A 7,090-nucleotide genomic window follows, 5' to 3' on the forward strand; every position below is an offset into this window, starting at 1 on the left:
GGAGACCATGTGCCAAAACTAAGAAGCCAGAGAGCTGCAACTAAGGAGCCCGTCTGCTGCAACTAAGACCCAGTGCAACCAAATAAATAAAAAAAAAAAAAAAAAAAAAGACAAAGGTTAAATGTTTTTCTCTATAGGAAACCGTCATTATAAGAAATGCTAAAGAGATAAAGAGAGTCCCTTTGGAGGAATGAAGAGTACCAAAAAAGGTAAATATGTGTGGCAGTATAAAATAACTTGAAAAATCTGCTTTATTTCTTTAAAGACTACTGGCAATTTAAAATGGAAATAATAACATTTTATAAGGTTATTTGCAGAAGTAAAATATATGACAATAAATGGAATAGTATGATTGAAAATTTCTTACATTATGAAGTAATAAAATACTATTTGAAGTTAGATTGTGATAAGTTAAAGATGTATATGGTAATCTTAAGGACAACAATAAAATAACACAGAGATATATTTAAAAGGTCAATACATGAGATAAGAAAAAAACACCTTGATTAATCCAAAAGAAGGCAGGAAATGAGAAAATGAACAACCAAAAACTATGAAAAAATAGGAAACATATAGCAAGATGCAATACTTAAACTCAATAATACCAATAATTACATTAAATAGAGAGATCAAGAATGTTAACCAGGTAAAAAAGCAACATCCACTATATACTATTTATAAGAAGTGTTCTTTAAATATAAAGATACATGCTGGATTAAGTACAAGCATGGAAAATATCTACCATAAAAATGGTAAGAATAAGAAGCAGGTGAGGCTATGTTTATATCAGAGAAAGTAGTCTTCAAGAAAAGGAGTATTGTTGGAGAATGGGAAGGAATATTTCATAAAAAAAAGGTCACTTTCTCAGGAGGCATTATAATCCTAAATGTGTATGCACCTAATAAGAGACTGTAAAAATACATGTTGGAAAATTTAACAAAATAAAGGGAGGAACAGATAAATTGACAATCCTACTGGCAGATCATAACACACCTCTTGATTAAGTACACAAAATCAAGTACATATATAAAAGATTTGAACCACAATATCAAACTTGCTCTAAAAAAATTTCATAGAACCCTACAACCTGACAACTATAGAATACACATTCATTTCAAGTACACATGGAACATTTACCAAGATGAACAAGCTGGACCATTAAAGAAGTCTTAGCAAATTTCAAAGGCTTGAAATCAGGCAGAGTATGATTTCTAATAACCCCATAATAATTAGGAATTACTAAGAATGTTATCTAGAAAATATCAAAATATTTGAAAATTAATAAACACACTTCATTTGTCATGAACTAAGAAAAAATCACAAGGAAAATTAGACAATGTTTTGCACTGAATGAAGATTAAAACACAAAGTATGAAAATTTGTTGGATGATGTTAAAGTAGATGTCAGTCAGGTTGAGCTAGTATAACAAAGTACCATAAACTAGACTGTTTACAAACAACAAACATTTGCTCCTCACAGTTCTGGAAGCAGACAAACCCAAGATCAAGGCTTTGTCTTTTTGCTGTGTCTTGCAGGATCTCTCTGGGGTCTTTTCTATAAGAATAGTAACCCATTTATGAGGGCACACTGAGGATATTTAGGGTTTCAACAGGTGAATTTTGCAACATTCAGTCTGTAACAGTAGTTTTACAGGGAGAACTATAATTTTAAAAGTCTATGTAAGAAAAGAAGAAATCTTTTAAATAAAAAATTCTAAGCTGCTACCTTAAGAAGCTGGAGGGAAAAAAAAATCACATTAATTCCAAAGTAAATAGAAGGAAAAAACAAGTATAAATGTAGAAATCAGTAAAATGGAAAACAGATAAAAAATAGATTAAAAGATCAAAAAAGTAAAATAAAATGGAAAATATCAAGATTGTTATAGCCTTGTGAGATAAATCAAATAATAAAAAGGAAAAGCACAAACAGCAATATCAAGAATAAAAAAGATGACATTATTACAGATTTCACAGATGTCAGAAGAAAAAAGATATAAAGGACAACCTACTGCAATATATTGAATACCAAGGAGAAAAAGAAAAGTTCCTTGTTAAAGAAACTGGATTTTTAGTAAAATTTTACTACTGAACAAAACAACCCCTCTGGTCCCAGGTGGTTTGGGCAGTCAATTAATTCTATCAAGGATTAAAGAGAGGAAATAACATAGATTTTACACAAATTCTTTCAAGATCTGAAGGAGAAAGAAAAAACATTTTCTGATTCATTTTAAGAGCCACACTGATGCTAATACCAAAACCAGATAATGACATTATAAGAACAAAACAGCAGCAAATAGATCAATATCCCTCATGAACATTGTTACAAAAATTCTGCATAAAATCTTAGTAAATTAAGTCCATCAGTATATAAGAAGGATGATACAAGTATACTTTCCCAGGATAGAAATGTTGGTTTAACATTCAGAAACCAATCATGTAAATCATCTCTTTATAGAATAAAGAGGGAAAATATATGATTAATCAATAAATGCAGAAAAAGGGATAAAATTCAGCACCCATTCATTTCAATGGTCTTTTAACAAACTATGAATAGACAGTATCTTCTTATATTTTATAAAAAAGCACCTATGAAAAAATATCTATAGATAATATCATACTTAATGTTGAACCATTGTATGCATCCCCTCTAAGATCACATATAGGGTAAGAACAGACTCCAGAAATAAAAATCACATATATACAGTCAATTGATTTTTGATAAATGAGAAAAGCAGTCTTTTCAACAAATGCTATGGGAACAATTGGATATCCATGTGGAGTAAAGTGAACTTTGACTTCTATTTCACTTGATAGGCAAAATTTAATATGAGATGAATAATAGATGAATCATAGCTAAAGTCATAATATTTCTATAAGAAAATGTAGCACAGAGAATTTTTACAACTGTAGCTTAAATGAAGATTTCTTATATAGGGCAAGAAAACCCACTTTCCTTAATAGAAGACACAAATAACTTAAAATTCATCATAATTGAATATATCTCTTCATAAGAAGGCACAATGACAAAAATAAACAGGCAGCCCACAGACTGGGAAAAAATACCCTATTCTCAGTACATATATCTGACAAAGGCTTTGCATCCAGCATATATAAAAACCTGTATAGATTAAAAATAGAAAAGCAAATAATCCAACTATAATAGGAAAAATATTTGAGCAGATACTTCCCAAATAAATATATAAAAATGACCAATAAATACATGAAAAGACACTGCACATCATTATTCACCAGACAGATGTCACTTCACTAGAAGATAACTGTTCACACCTACACAAATATTTAAAATAAAGGATTCATATAGTACCAAGTATTGATGAGGATGTGGAGCAACTGGAACTTTCATACTTTGCAGGAAGTGTAGAACAGTGCAGTTGCTCTGGATAAACATATGGTAGTTTGTTATGAAGTTAAGGATAAACCAACTCTATAATCTAGCATTTCACTCCTTTATATTTACTCTTCAAAATGAAATGTCCATAAAAAAGCTTGTAAATGTATGTTCATATAAACCTTATCACAATAATCTCAAACTGGAAACATGCCAAATGGCCATCAGTGAGAGTATGGTTTAACAAATTGTAGCATGGAGCGTATGTATTTTCTAGTTGAAAATCTAAAGATTTTAGTCTTTACTTCTATACAAATGACTGCTAAAATGTGCCTTCAGCATCAGGCCTTATTTTACAATAACTTTCCTGATTTCCTTTTTTTCAGTCATTCAACAATATATTCATTTATTATTTACTACAGGATAGACATTAGTCCTATTACTATATTTGGAAACATATAAATAAGATTCTTACTCACATGGAGACAATATTAACTGAGGAAGTAGCATTCATAAAACCACAGTAATTTTACATTAATTAAAGGTGTTGTAAACAAAACAAAAAAGAAGAAATATGAGGAAGTATGATGGTGAGAATGGATATGTGGCAAGAACAGGGATTAATTACCTACATAGGATAGAGGAGGCAAACTCTATGAAGACTGAAATATTTGCCCTGATACCTGGTACAAAGATCTCCTAAAAAACAGGAAGTGAAAATATTCTAATAAGTTAAGAGATAATTTGATCATCAGGGATATCACTGGGGATTATAGTTGACTTTTTTTCCCCAAAATAAACCTTAATATTGTCATTATATAATCTTTTCAATAATAAGGTACTAATTAAATCCAGTCTAAAGAGCAGGCAGCAAATACATTTTGCCCAGTTTCAATACTGTATTTTGAGATTATTAGCTAATAAACTTGTAATCAAGTAGGTATCCTAAAAGAATTTGAAAGAATTGGAATGTATATATATAGATGTATATTTGATAAATAGCAAATTTTATATATTTAAATAGACAAACTAAAATACTTTCCAAGAGAATCTGACATAATTTAGTCTTGAGCAGGATAGGTAGTGTCATGTAAACTTGTTTATAGTATTCATTTTCCCAGAAAAAGAAGTTTCTAGAATTCTAACAACAGGATAAAGAAGAAAACCTATCACAACCCTCCAAAAGAGCAAAGTTTTAAATTACTATACATTTTATCTATGACAACATCGTTCTAGAGAAAAACACCAACCCATAGACACAGAACTACTAGTTAAGATAGAAATGACTTCTAAGACTTCCAAATTTTAAAAATCTAGACTAAATAACTCTAATGCCTCCGTAAGTATAAATATTTAGTCCTGAACATCTATCTCTCTGGGATCATTTTGGCATACCCTTTGGTTAATTAATTCAGATGGTTCATACTTATACATGGAATTGGGCTACAGAAGACACAGTTCCTTCTGGTCACACTTTGTTTAATTTCACCAATGAGCAGCAACTGTACACCTCATTGTTGGCTCAGACACAAACTTTTTTTTTCCATTCTCTCCTTGTTATTTCCTCACATATTCTGAATTTAGAAATTTTAGTATACCAAGTCCATTTCTGAGGCTTTAGGCAGCAGGCTATTACTGAAAAGCCTGTAGAAATCAAAGAATAGCCAATTGCCTTTTTATGCCCGTTTGATTCTGATGCATGTCTTTATTCCTATTCTTAAAAGCCAACCTAAAGATCTCTATGCAAAGTTCCTCTGTAAACATGAGCGACTCCTGAGGCTTTTTTGTTAGTGCTTTGCAAATCAATGTAGTGCTTCTGAGTCAAGGAAACCCCTGAATGTAACTATTTTATAAACTTGTAATTGTAGAAGGAGGGCTTAGAATCCCTTTCGCCTGCTCTGAAATCATGTTGTGGGTTATATGTGTTATGAAGCATTGAAGTTATGAGATATCAAACCTCCAGTGACTTTTTCATCTTTTAATCAGATTGCTTAGTAATTATAGAATAGTTGTATTTTCAGATTTACTTATCTTTTTATTGCAATTTTGTACTTCAGGAATAACATCATTTTTATCCTATTTTAGTAAAATTTTATAAAACTAAATTAAATACTGCCATTTACACTAGTGGAATCATTCAGAATTACACTTGTTTATTTACTTTTATCAGAAAACCTCTAAAAAATTTACTGTCTCAAAGATCAATATGCTTCCAGTAGGGCTCCAACCAAATTATTTATCCATTCTGTTGGTGAGTTAATAAAGAATATGAATGAAAAAAAGAGCTTTGTGGCCTCAGGCAGACTAGAAAGAACTAAATCAAATTCCCAAAGGATCTGTGGAGAGCAAAGAATATTTTCCCAAGGTGTATTGTGAATGTGACATGATCTGATCCTCCATCCCACATTCCATTCCCTTGACTCTTGTGGAGAAAAACCACATATAGCACTATGCTTTCTGAAGATCAGAATAAAAACGATAAAAACAACAAAAAAAGTCGGCCAAAGCACGCAGAAAAAAATAAGTCATCTAAATTTAAATTTTAAAAGAATGACAGGGCTTCACTGGTGGCGCAGTGGTTTAGAGTCCGCCTGCCGATGCAGGAGACACGGGTTCGTGCCCCGGTCCGGGAAGATCCCACATGCCGCGGAGCGGCTGGGCCCGTGAGCCATGGCCACTGAGCCTGCGCGTCCGGAGCCTGTGCTCCGCAACGGGAGAGGCCACAACAGTGAGAGGCCCGCGAACCGAAAAAAAAAAAAAAAAAAGAATGACAGGTAGCATGAACACATAGTCCAATGCAAAACAGAAAAAAGTAAAGATGCTAATCATGTAAATACATCTATTTCCCTTTATTTTTCATGTAATTTGTTCAAAGTAGTGTTTTTGGTCTCATTTCTTAATGTGTCTTTTCTAAATTTCCAGTTTTCTTAACTTCAAGTTATATATGCCTCCCTTGACTTATTTTCCTCTGGCCCTCAACATGCACACATGCATGCAGAAACACGCACATGGAGTCTTCTCCGGATAGGCCGTTGTCTTCACCCTCTCCAAAAGGTTTGTACTCTGGCTACATTCTTTTGCACTGTGTCTTCTAATTCTCCAAATACTATTGTGCCTTGGAGACTTCACTAAGGTTCTCATACAGTATAAAACTCTCCAACTCTCTTACTTTTTAAAGAATCTTTTGTTAGTATTTTCTAAAGTTGGTTGTCAGGCTGCTTGAAACCTACTGTCAAGAAGAGGTGACTGAGAAGATGAAATTGGGTGAGTAGTCCCAGGAACACTGGTGAAGCCAGAACTGGGAGTCAGAAAGCCAAAACAGATTAAAGACAAACAAGTGTCTAAGCCAGCGACAGAAGTATGGGAAAAAAACCCACAAAGGAACCCAGCAAAGTGCAGCTGCACTGCTTGTTTTGGTGCTTCTTGCTGTTGTTTTCAGTTTCCATGTTCAGATGTTTTAGCCCCCGAGAGCGTGAAAAGTGCTGAAAAACTCATGTTATATTACTCCAACATTCACTAGTCTCTTTTTCCACTTAACACTCTTAGAAATCATTGCATGGTTAGAATAGAAAATTGTGTATGTCTTAGATAATATAATTACATATTAAAAATATTATATCTGTATAAGACCTTAGGGATAATATAGTGCAGGACTTTTCAACTTTTCTTTTGTTTTGGACTCCTTTGGAAGTCTGGTGAACCCTGTGGACCATTTTTGAAAATAATTTTTTTACATGCATA

Source organism: Monodon monoceros, unplaced genomic scaffold, assembly GCF_005190385.1.
Source record: "Monodon monoceros isolate NGI ecotype Baffin Bay Population unplaced genomic scaffold, NGI_Narwhal_1 Super_Scaffold_19, whole genome shotgun sequence".
NCBI classification, from domain to species: domain Eukaryota; kingdom Metazoa; phylum Chordata; class Mammalia; order Artiodactyla; family Monodontidae; genus Monodon; species Monodon monoceros.